Below are 13,148 nucleotides of genomic sequence, written 5' to 3'. Positions count from 1 at the left end.
ACAGTCTACAACCATTCAATTGTTTGAAAATAGTCAAATTAGTGTTTTAAGAGGGTTGAAAACTTTTTGCAGGCCTGCGCAGGGGAATGTATTTTAAATTAATTTCAGATGATTGCACTTAAATTTACAATGAAATTTTGGAGTATTCTGAAAAAAATTTGCCCCCTGATTTTACATAGAAATTTTGGAGTTTTTTGAATTTTTTTTTATTTTTGTCCCCTGATTTACGGCCAACTTTGAAGGGGGGACAAAAACTTTAAATAAAATTTGTACCAGCCTCAGAAGCCATTATTTATTACAGGTTTTCATACTGTCCATATACTGTGGGCTGTACAGTGTAGGGTAGGGTAGTCATCATGAGACACTTTTGGTTTTTAACTTTCAACGATTTTTGTATTTTTTTCATCAGCACTTTTTAATGAGCTTTTTGTTGCATTTTATTTCTTTTAATGTGTTCTAACATTGACCAAAATATGAGATCGATCCGACCTCTACAGCCAGAGCTATTCAACTGTCTCATTGTAGACGCACTTGGCAGGAACAATGAGACAGGTGGGGAACAATGAGACACTCTACGAAAATCAATACTTTTCTAGTAAACCATCATATTTTTGTATTGTTCCATTGCAGGTGACTTGCCTTGAACATTTTAAAGCAATTTTGCCAACTTAAAACTTCAATTAACAAAAGTTATACTAAAAAGTATTTAAATTTATGAAAATCCATTTATTTATACCAAATAACTTTATATTTTTGGTTAAATGAAGTTAAAACTCAATAAATATGCAAAAAATCACTCCCAATTCATGTTTTGAAGGATTTCCCTAGATTTTGAAAAGTTTCATGAAGAAAAATCAAAGTGTCTCATTGTTACCCATGGGCTGAAAAGAGTGGGGAACAATGAGACAGCCCTGGCTTCTGGCATAGACTAATAATATATAGATATGCCACTCCCCTGTTGGGGCTGACGACACTACCGCCACGCCACGTTTACACCTGGTGGCAATTCACAGGTACTAATTTCCCCTTCGGGAATTTTTGAAAAAGTTGCTCCCTCGAATTTTAGTTCAGTGTTGTGTGGGTTTAGTTCGATATCAAAGCAACCTAAGAACCACTAATTTTGTTGACATTGTATCTGTCAATTCTCGTGCCTTTTTCACCTGTCGTAGAATCGCCAACTCCGTGGATTGTCGATTGAGCAAATCTTATGTCCGGAAGTTAACCAAAATTTGGATTTGTCGATCTCGCCATCAGCAGTAGCATCGATACTCCAAACAACCTCAGTGAAGCGGTCGGCGATGAAAGCAGAATCGATGGAGTATTGGATGGAAATGAAGCAAACGAAATGGACGAAAATTAAATCTTGATGTTTGTAGTTAAATTTTGTCAGCAAATGCAGGTGAGGTAATTTACAAGTTTTATACAAATTGTCATCACAAAGGTCCAACTTCCACAGACCCCGCGGGTTCGCAACTTAAGACGATCCAGTGGCCATGACTGACCTGGGTGCTGCAGAATTCCAACAGCAAAAGCTCCGAGGGAACCACTTCTGGTGGAATCAACTGTGGCGAAGCCTGCAACAAGAACCAGTTGCCCAAGAATCGCAGCACATGTCGCAGCGACCCACGAAGCCATCCACAACTCGCTTCTCAAACGGCAGTGCCAACCGAGGTGCCAACTGTCGCTGAGATGGCAAGAAATAGTGCAATAGGAAAACATTTTTTGTAAACAATTTCAAATAAATGGTTAAACTCGAAGGCAAAGCTAGGAGATTGTTTGCAGGCTAAATAATCCTTAATTTTCACAATACATTGACAAATTCATTGACTTATGCTTATGCTGTTTGCTCATCTCCTCCTCTCACGGCTCGGGGTTATTTTTGAACTCCAGGTCACTTTGAGGCTTCGGATGACCACCCGGGCGGCCGTGCTAGCCCAATAAACACGCGCATGGCTCCCCACAAGAAAAAAAAACCTTCAAGGAGGAGGTCCAGGTGTCACTCGGACAGAAGGATCACGAGGGCTGGATCGTTTCCGGACTGGCCCACATCTACGCCAGCTTCAACGACACCTTTGTCAACGTCACAGATCTGTCTGGCAAGAAAACCGATCTACGGCGGCATTTAAGTCAAGGTCAATCACGACGAGCAGCCCTACGGTGCTCAGGATGCCGCCGAGAAGTTTTATTTGCTGGGGATCACCGCGCTGCGCATTAATTTGCCTAAGGAGGAAATGGCACTCCGTGCCATGACCTGTTCGTCGATGAAAATTGGCCGAATCGAGGACGTGACGTCAATCCCGTCCGATTCGATCCGCCGTAAGGTAGGTCGGTCCTTTTTGTGGCACTGTACGAATTTCCATTCCACATTCAAAAATGTAACAATTGAAGAAATTCGGAACTAAATATTTGGTGACACTTTGTTGTCAAGAAGAAAAACCAATTTGAAACAGGAAAGTGTCATGAGTACTACGATCTTGTTTACCAATTTAGTACCTGTAACTTGACTGTGGTGGCGCTCGGAGCGCTAAAGGGGTGTCGCCAACTGGATGTATGGAAAAATCCCGAAGTGAGACATCTAGGTAATTAATAATCTAAGCTTCTGGGTATATTCTTAATGTTGGTCAAATCTAATGAAAGGCAATTGTAGCCCAACTCATGCCCTATGAAATGGCGAAAGAAATTTGGAGAAATATTAGTTTTTGTATTAATGGCAGCCTATGAGCGAAAATGTAATTTTCAGGCATAATTTACTTTTACACCCCAAAATCAAACATTTATGAATAACTTTGCAAAGGAGCGTCCATAACCAAAGCCACTTTAATGGCAGACGTGTATCCAGTAGACACACCTTTCCCCAAAATATGAGCCTGATTGGTTCAAACTACGACTTGTGAGAGCCATTTTATCATTGTTCCCCGTGTCTCATTGATGACTACTCTACCCTACATAAAAAAATGTTTTGCAAATATAAAAAAAAACTATATTTCGGCAAAACATTATTTTTATTATGTGATGTTTTCTACAAAGTTGTATGTATTAAATAGGCCTAACGAAAATGTGTAAAACTTAAAAGGATTAACGTATTGACAACAATTTTGGTTAGACAAATGCATTTTATTGCAAAATTATTTTTGTCCAAACCATAGGAATTTAAAAAGTATTTAGTTTTTTTTTAAATTTTAATCAAGATAGAATGAAAAAAAATGATCTGTGATATTCAAAAATTAAGCATGCCTGAATGCTATTCTAGCATTTTTAGTATGATTGTTAATTGTAAAATATGTGGTCGGGAATGATTCCTGATTTAAGTCATCAGCTTTGTTATTTTTGTTTTTTTCAGCAAATGTAAAAATATTTGAATAAAAGGTTTGGTGGACGCAAATCAGATTTGTATACAAATTTTGGCAAAGATGGGTTTTAATATTCGATTCGGTGCGACAAGAACTTTAAATAAAATTTGAACCAGCCTAATGCTAGCCATATTTGACCACATGAAAAATAATAACAAATGTGGTTTTGGAAATTTTCGCACAAAGCCTTGATTTTCATGAGTGGCATATCAATAATAAAAAAAATCAATATTCAAATTGTCAACAGTTTCTGGGCGATGGAAAAGTGGTAACAATATCCCAAAGTTTAGTAAAATATAGTAAAATTATAACTAATTTGGTTGACCTTGCCACCTATACGGCCAGATTAACTAAAAACATTTAAAACCTAAAAATGCACAAATATCTAAATTTCAACGATAGATATTTCAAAACAAGTTTTAGGAAAAAAGATGAATAGAAGCTATTAGTGTAAAAAACCCAGAGGCGTCGTATAAAAAAAAATCTTTTTTGGTAGCCGGATTAACTACTTCAAGAAATTGCTTAATAAAAAAATGTCAGCAGCACATGAGTATTGGAAAGCAAAACTGCTAAAAAAAAAACATTTTTTAATATAAAAAAGTATCATTCGACATTACGTTTTATTATTAAAAAACATTACTGCATGCATACCATACCATCTTCAAAAATCCAAATTACATTATGTTTTTTTTTGCAAGAATGCGCAAACTCAAAAAAGAATTATTAAATCTCAGTTAATTTTTTAAAGATTTTGGTTTTATTAGAAAGAACGCAAAAGTTCCAAGTTTTATTTACAAATAATATTCTCAATAAAACGAAAAAAGCAAAATATCACCAATGGTCTTAGATATACAGATTCGTATTAGATATTGAACTTTCCATAGTTTGTGACTATGTAAACAACTTAAAGTCGATTTTTTATTTGCCGCCATTTCTCATTCCGTTACAATTTCACGCAGTAGTTGATGTGGCAAATGAAAAGAACGACTTTAAATTAGTTTATCATAGTCACAAACTGTCGAAAATTCAATACCTAATGCGAATCTGTGATAACAGTTAAGTTTTGAAAAGGCTTCGATATCATACGAGTCACATTTCGGAAAATATTGAAAAATTTCGTGACGTTGCAGCGCCGGAATGTGTCTTAAATAGATCAATTTATTTTATATTTTTCAATTTTACTTAACTATCGTCAAAATACACATCAGGATTTTTAACAGATTTCAGTTATTAGAAAATGGTTAAATAAAGAATGGTAGGTGGTAAAACAGATGGACGCTTACGAGACCCACCAAACTGAAGGAGCATTGTTTTCACCCCAGAGGACCCTCCTTCTCGTCCCCTCCAATCAAAGCCCAGCACCCCAGCAATTCCTTTCAGTTCCCTGGCTTGGAAGCTTGCGCGGGATAGTTTCCCGATTGTGACTCCCAAGCAACACTTTTGGTTTGGTTTTGTTTGCAGCATCTTCTTATCACACACTTTCTTCGTTCTCGTCCTCAGAAGTCACGCCGAGGTGGGAAAATTCACTTTTCCAGTTTTCACTTGCGAACGCAGTATTGTCACATTTGTTTAATTCAATGCTCTCCCCCACCTCCCCCCAGTGGGTGGCTGTGTGCGACAAAAAAAGTTTTTTCAATCGTTCATCTCGCTCGCTCTGAATACAATTCACATTTTACACACGATGCGCGTCGGTCGGGGTTTTTCCGAGAAGTCGCGGGGAGATCGTCGCGGGGTGGAGTGGAAAACCAGTGAAATTGTATGTCCTCGGGCCGTATTGCATGGGAGGGGGACACACAGTCACACACGAGTTGCTTCCAGAAGGTGGGAAAAACACGTGGCGAGGAAGCAAAACTGAATATGATGATAAAATATGAAAATCGTTTTGTTCGGCTGATAGTTTTCTCCCCTCCTACCCCGCCCCCCCCCGCATCACCGTTCAAAGATTGCAGATTGGAAACTGTATGTTTGGATATGTTCGATCTGAACACGTGTGTGTCGGTGTGTGTTCACATTTGCATTGCTATACAGGACTGATGATATGCGATTTTTTTTGCATCTCCGCTTTTCTGGTGCCATTTTCGATTCGATGTTCAGCCCAGGTGCATCAGCCTTCGAGCAAGGCGCAGTGAGTGGGAAAACGTGTTTTGTCAGAACCGATATATTTATATATTTCTGTGCAATAGTGAAACGATTTTTGCGATGTTAGCCCGAGATTTTGCATACACTGGCCAATTTTCTGGCAAATCGAGCCCCGTCGGCGGATGTTACGTAATCCGCCGCGGGAGGAATCCGATCTGGTGCGATTATGTTGGTGGGTTAATACATTTTAAGCATGATCAGCAAATAGATTGTTTTCTTTGTGGTTTATTTTAATTTAAAATTTTTAACAAAATGCATGAAAACTGACTATAACTTGAAAGTTCACTTTATCCAAATTTTGCAAAAGTTTTTTTCAAAGCATTGGAAATTACATTTTACATACTAAAAATTATTTTTGGATTATTCTCGTTTTAAAAACATCAAACGTTTTTTTTAAAACCGCTAATATTTTAAAGATTGCAAAAAATCACAAAAACATTACGACAGTTATTAGTAGGCTGTTAAAAAAATTAAAGAAATTTTAAAAGTCGATCTTTCTTTTCTGAATAACTGCTCAAGTGTGAAAGAATGGCAAAAACTCACAAAAATTGTATGACAAACAAGAATAGGTCATTTTCAAAAAAATATATATATGAATATACTTCAAAAATATTTTACAAATTAAACCTTTCCTTTAAAGAACTGCGCATTTTTGGAAGAATGGAAAAATTTACAAAAATATTACGAAAAACATGAAAAGGTTGATATTCTATCTATATATATAAAAAAAATTCGATGGTTTTGTTCGAACGACAATCAGTTCAATACGGAGCGTCGGATCGAGGTGCTTTTTGTTGCGTTGGGTTCTTATAAGCCCAAGGAAGGTTTATACGCTGAAAAATTGCCTCTTTGGCAACTCTGGGACCAATTCCGGAGCATATGCAGATTGTATGGGAAAAGTTGCGTAAAATCAATTTTTGATCATAGGAGGCTGAATAAGCAAACAAGCTATACGTCAAGAAACAAAAAAAAAGCAAAACGAAGTTTGTCGGGTAAAGCTTGTTAACTATAAAATAAAAAATTTAATAAAATTAAGTCGAGTTTTTTTTAAGGAAACGCTCATATTGTAAAAAATTGAAAAAATCATGAAAACATTACGACAGTCAAAAAAAGGTTATTTAAAAAAAATAAACTTAAATAACATTTTAGAAGTTGAACTTATTTTTAGAGAACTGCCCATGTTTGAAAAAATGGAAAAACTCACAAAAATATTATAACAATCATGAATATGTTGTTTTTGAAATAAAACCAATATTTGAGAAGTCGCCTTTTTAAAAAGAACTGCTCATGTTTGAAAGAATGAGGTAACTCACAATATTATTAGAAAAACTGATATTTTTTTAAGGGAATGCAAAACTCAAAAAATGGTTTGGAAGTTATTCTGTTTATTTGAAAAGAATAATCATTACTAAAAGAATGGACCACAGACAAAAAATCAGATTTGTTTGTAAGAAAATATTTTATTGAAAAATATTTAAGAAGCTATTATTATTTGTTTTACTTTATCATATTAGACCGTCCACTTTAGACCTTTTGTCAATTCGACCTTATGTCTTTCGACTTTTTTTCGCACATCCGATCTAGCCCACTGAGAATTTTGGCTCGAGCCTCGAGTCGATCTGGCTCGAGATCGAGCCTGAATCGAGTCGAGGCTCGAGCCAAAATTCTCATTGGGAGAAAGGTTAAAAAATATTTGGCAGCGCTGCCATTTTTTGTTAAAAAATCTAAATCTAAAATATTTACTTCATTTTTGGATGTAAAGTTGGATTTGAAATCAAAAAGTACTTAACACAAACATTGGTAAAGTGCATTATTTCCGATTCAATTTTTGTAATTTTTTTTGCAATTTTTTGTTTCAATAGTGCCCATAATTGCCCAAATCTATTTTTTTTGTTTCGAGGAATTCAAAAAAAAACTTATAATTTTGTCTAGGAAACATTGGAGATTAGACCTTCAGTTGATGAAATACAGCCCCTTAAATAAAAATAAACGGGAAAAATTTAGTTTTTTGGCTAATACTCAAATAGCACTCAATTTTCAAACGACGATATCTCAGCAACTATTGTTATTTTCAATGTAAAAAAATTAAACATGAGCGAAATTTTCTAATTTTCCTTTAAAAATATTATCAAAATTTTACACTCAACCCTAAAGTTTGGAAAGGACCAATTTTTTTCTTAAGCCTTTTTAATATGTTAGTCTTACATTTAAAATACCTACAACTTTGCTGAAGATACCAAATTCATCCGAAATTACCTTTTTTAAGATTCAGATTCTAGCAAATTTAAGTACCTTTTTTCTAAGGACAGCTGTCAAATTTGTATGGAAAGTTGTAAGGAAGAATCAATGACACAAAATGGCTTCATTGGTCACAGGGGCCTCTACAAAGTTTGAGGCAAATATAAAAAAAAAACACAAAAAAAAACTGGTTTCTAGGAGATTTGCTTAGAACAAGACTTCGTCTAAGAATTAAAAGCTCAAATTTCGCTTAAAAATGCTATTGATGCAACCCTGCGTTTCCATAACATTTCACTTTCTGAGAATCAATCCATGGAGGCGCTTGGTTTGTTTGGATAATTCTGTAGCATGCATACTTAGATGTTTTTTACCGAATTCGGTAGTTGAAAAATCGGTAAAGTTTCGATCGGTAAACCATCTGTCAAAAAGGACATAATTTTACCGAATTTCGGTTATACGATAAACAATAATGAACTTCATTACCGGATTTCGGTAAGTTTTTACCGAATTTGGTGATTTCCGGTTTATCGAACTGTTCAGCAGTTGAAAATTCGGTAAACTTACCGAATTCGGTAAAAACAATCTATTTGTGTTTCTAAGGGGTCGTGCATAAACCACGTGGTCTCCTTAGGGGGGGGAGGGGGTCCGAAATCCAACCGAAAAAAACCATGAAAAGCCATGGGGGGGAGGGGGGGGGTCGACGGTTGACCACGTGGCCTTAAAAAAAAATCTTATCTTTAAAAAAAACAAAAAAATACGCGCTTTGAATTTACTTATATGCATACATTTTTTGTAACACTTCAAAACCATACAATTATTGTGTTTAAAATTATTACTTATATTTCAATGTCATAATATTTTCCAATTCAATATTGAAGTATATATTTCGGCAGATTCATATCAAAACTTTGAGCCTGTTATTGAATGTACACGTTTTAATACTCATGTAACTACGTCTTGCAAAAGTTTAAAAGCTGTTAAAAAATAAAGTGACAGTATCCAAAGTTAATATACCCCAAAAAAATGCGTACCAAAATGCAAACACAATTTCATTTTTTTGTTGATGGTATCAACCCGCATAAAAAAGTACCATATAAAAACTTTTTTTCATATGGTAATTGAACTTCAAACTATATTGTTACTACCATTTCCAAAAATGTTTGACTACTATTTTAGAAATGGTATTTATATGGTTGGCATGAATTTTTACTATCTCACAAATGGTTTAACCATCTGGCATAAGGGTGGTTAGCAATGGTAACCTTAAAAAACTCAGTACTATTTTCGTCAAAAAACTGTTTGTTGTATGGTAAATAAATGGTTTAAGTACTATTTGGCAAAAAGTAACCTTAAATCAAACAGTTCACAAATAGTTTAATAAAGTTAAATTTTAATTTTGGGAAATTGAAAAACGATTTCACAAATAGTTACCATTTCTCAAAGTGTCATTGTATGATCCAATATGGTAATCAAATGGTAATTTTTTATCCGGGAAGTAGCTAAAAATGTGCTTGCAAATTTGCATTGAAAGTAGATGTAGTCTTCGATAGTTCTATTTTGGAACAACTTGAAAAATAAATATTGCTGACAATTTTATAAGATTTTCGTAACAAAGCAAAAAACTAAATATGTATTATAAATGAAGTGTCTAAAAATGATTCTCTGCGAAAAAAAAAAAATAATAATTTTCAAAATCTCAGATCTAAGCTAATTACCGTTGCTGGTCCTATAAGTGATCGAAGAATCTTAATCGAAAGATTTCCTTTTGACACTTAAAACAAACTCAAGATATCTTGTATCTCCTCTCTCATGCAATATTTTTTTAAGTACAAAGAAACTAAAAACCCCAATTTCAGGATTATCGCGTAAAATTTCAGTTTCACTACCTCATTTGCAAGTGAAACGTCTAACATTAAAAAATAACCAGTAACGAAAAAACGAACGATACATACTTTAAGATTCACCAAAAAATTTGATGAATGTTTTGGTCTAAAATATATTCCTTATTTCATGGGTTACACAATTCGGATTGTTATATTACATAACATTTTATAAAATACACATTTACTATCCATCGTCAAAGTTGTAGGTATTTTTTTTTAGTTTTTTTTTATGTTAATAAGGACCATCTCTTGAGCCAAAGAGAAACATGGGCAAACATTTTAGATTTTTAGAGAAAAAAACGAGCTTCAAGCAAACATTGTTTTTGTTTCTCAATTAATTTAAAGATTAAAAAAAAATAGGGGCCAAAGGTGCCCTTTCCTGAAAATATTAGTTTTTCTTTAAGCTGAGAAAATATACTATACCCTCAACTTCATATTTCAGATAAAACCACTCAAATATATAGACACATTACAATAATTTAAGTTTTAAAGAGTCACTTAATTTTTAAATGCCGATATCAATTTGTGAAATAAATGTCAATACAATGTCGTTAAAGATCAACATAAATAAAACTCCTTAAAAAAGATGGAACGGTATTTTCAACTCGCTGGATCTCGGGCATAACTCAACCAACCGGGACATTTTTTTTTGAGTGAATTATAAGGATGTCTAGATGATCCTTAAACTTTGCAGAACTCGATTCGATCAAATCTGTAATTTGTGATCAAAAACGTCGTTCCAACTTTTGTTTGCACTAGTAAAAAAAATCGCCCGAAAATCCGCGGAGACAAGCCCGAAAACCTGTGAGTTGAAGTTACCATTCCAACGTTTAAGGGAGGCTTTGGCATCCGTGTATATTGGACATGCGTTGGGCGTCCCAGTGTTAATAATTTCAAAGATATTGAAAAGATTGAAAAATTAACTTATTATTTTTTTTTGTATTTTTTTTGAGGTAATATCTCAGCAACCAAAAGTTGGATCAAAAATCTTAAATCGTAGATAATTGCTTATTTAAACGACTAAAAAAAAAATGTAAAATAAATTCCAAATTTTAGCTCAATCTTTTTTGAATTTATCAAAACACGTAGTCGATAGCAAAATCAATTTAAAGTAAGAGTAAGACTTAAACAATTTGGATGTCCATGACTAAAAGAATGATTTTTAGCGCGTTGTCTACAACTTTTCCAAAGACACGAAATCGATTTTCGAGCAATTCTATACAAAATCGGTCTTTATTCTTAAATTTTAATTTTTGATTTTTTTAATCCGTCTGAAACCTTTTTTGGTGCCCAAGCCATTTTGCATCATTAGTTTGTCCATATAGTTTTCCATACAAATTTGGCAGCAATGAAAATTAAAAAATCTGTATCTTTTGAAGAAACTTTTGGTCGATTTGGTGTCTTCGGCAAAGTTGTAGGTATGGATAAGGACTACACTGAAAAAAATGATAAATGGTAATTTACTTTGCTGATTTTTAATTTCACTTTTTGTCACTTAAACATGATTTGCAAAAAACACTATTTTTATTTTTTTTTAAATTTTGCCAACTTTTTAGAAATTTCCAGAAAGGGCAAAAAATCGTTGTTTGAGCTATGAATTTTTGAATCATTACTGATTAAAAAAAATTTGAAATATTGACCGCAACTTAATTTCAATTTTATTTTTCGATGTAAAATCGAATTTGCAATCTAAAAGTACATTAGTGAAATTTTCATAAAGTGCACCGTTTTCTTGCTTTGTTGCTGAGATATTGCCATGCAAAGATTTTAAAACAGAAAAATGGATGTTTACTACCCAAACAACCCATAATTTTCTTATGTCGATATCTCAGTAACAGTGTTGAAAATCCGACGACTATGATTAATTTGGCGATTAATCGCTGCCTGTTACACCTTACGAAAAAGACTGCTGAGAATAATCTTTATTCTCAAATTGCCACGACTAGCTGTCATTCGTCAAGAGTGCAGACGATGATTGTAACAACCCATAACTGCTGGTGTTAAATGGGGAAAATTATAATCAGATCGCAGCAAGTTGACGACTGAACCCAATCATTCAAATTTTTATTCGTCTATTGCACAGCCAGCGATCAAGTGTCAGTCGGGAAAGAAACGATCAAAGCATACTCAGAGGGCCTTTCTTCAGGCAATCGTTATTCGCTCGAAGTGATTTTTTTTCAACCTTGCTCAGTAACTAATGGTGCGACTTTCAATGTTTATAAATAAAACTTTCGTGAAATTTTCCGATCTTTTTGGAATCAATATTTTCAACAAAAAAATTAAGACTAGCATTTCAAAAGGTCGTAATATTGAATGTTTGTCCCTGTCTCTGATTATTGTATGGAGAAAAAAAATAAACAGCTCGTCTTTTTTGGACACACTGAATCATTGGAATCAATCATGCTTAATTAAAAAGAAAAGTTGCTTTAGTTTGGATTTTTATGAATGTTTGGAATAAAATAAATATTAACTAGGAGCTTTCATAACTAGATATTTTCCTTAAAATAAAATGAAAATATTTTTTTCCTGAAACAAAACTTTTCTTTTTAATTAATTTCGATTTTAAGAAAATATTTAAAAGCGCATTTAAATTAAATCATGAATGCTGTTTATATATCAAAATAGCTTTAGTTCTTAAAGCATATTTATTCTGGATGCAATTAATTGCACTGCAATTCCATAATTTTGAATACATATGTTTTACTAAGTTGCTTGTTTTGTTGAGAGTATTTTTTACTTTCTCTACCATTTCAATAAATTGTTATACTGTTATTATTTACCTTAAACTTTGTGATATCATACTTTTTTTTTCACACTGTTAAGTGAATTTCTGTTTTTTTTTATACATATAATTAAATTGGTTTTAATTGTGTTACAGCACCTACACAGATTAAAATGTTTTCTATTTGACCCAATGTCACCCCCTCTAAAGGGTGAGTTTGAGTTAATTTTTAAACGATTGGCATATATGAATGGTGTGATTATCAGCAGTTATTAATAAACAAATTAAATTTTACTCTATTGACTTGTTTATGGACCAAAAAAAAAAATATTTTACTTATTTTAAGAACTATATATTCAGTTATTTTTTAATATCTGATTCAATTAAGACAAACAAATATCGCAAATTTGAGCTTAAATGAGTTTTGGTTTATCTATATTATAAAAAAATTTCGACGGTTTTGTTCGAACGCGAATCAATTCAACACGGAACGTCGGATCGAGGTGCTCTTTGTTGCGTTGGGTTCGTATAAGTCCAAGGAAGGTTCTTACGCCAAAAAGTTACAACTTTGGCCACTCTGGAACCGATTCCGGAAAATCTGTGGATTGTATGGGAAAAGTTACGTAAACTCAAACTTAGATCACAGGAGGCTGAATTAGCAAACAAGCAAGAAACGTCAGGAAACCAAACAAGGGCAGGACGAAGTTTGCCGGGAAGAGCTTGTTTTTTCTAAGAAAGAAATGCTTATTTGTCTAAATTCTTAACTCCAATACTGCTGAAACTTAGTTAATAAAATTTGGAATTTTCTGCTAAAAC

The 13,148-nt window shown here is 33.6% G+C and overlaps 1 pseudogene; it reads left to right on the top strand.

Annotated features, from left to right (window-relative positions):
• Positions 1 to 1,908: 1,908 nt before the first annotated feature.
• On the top strand, positions 1,909 to 2,605 carry LOC120428986 (40S ribosomal protein S14-like; annotated as a pseudogene).
• The last annotated feature ends 10,543 nt before the right edge of the window (positions 2,606 to 13,148 follow it).

Source organism: Culex pipiens, chromosome 3, assembly GCF_016801865.2.
Source record: "Culex pipiens pallens isolate TS chromosome 3, TS_CPP_V2, whole genome shotgun sequence".
Lineage (NCBI taxonomy): Eukaryota > Metazoa > Arthropoda > Insecta > Diptera > Culicidae > Culex > Culex pipiens.
Note: the sequence above shows the minus strand (reverse complement) of the source record. Positions and strands in the feature narration are given on the sequence as shown.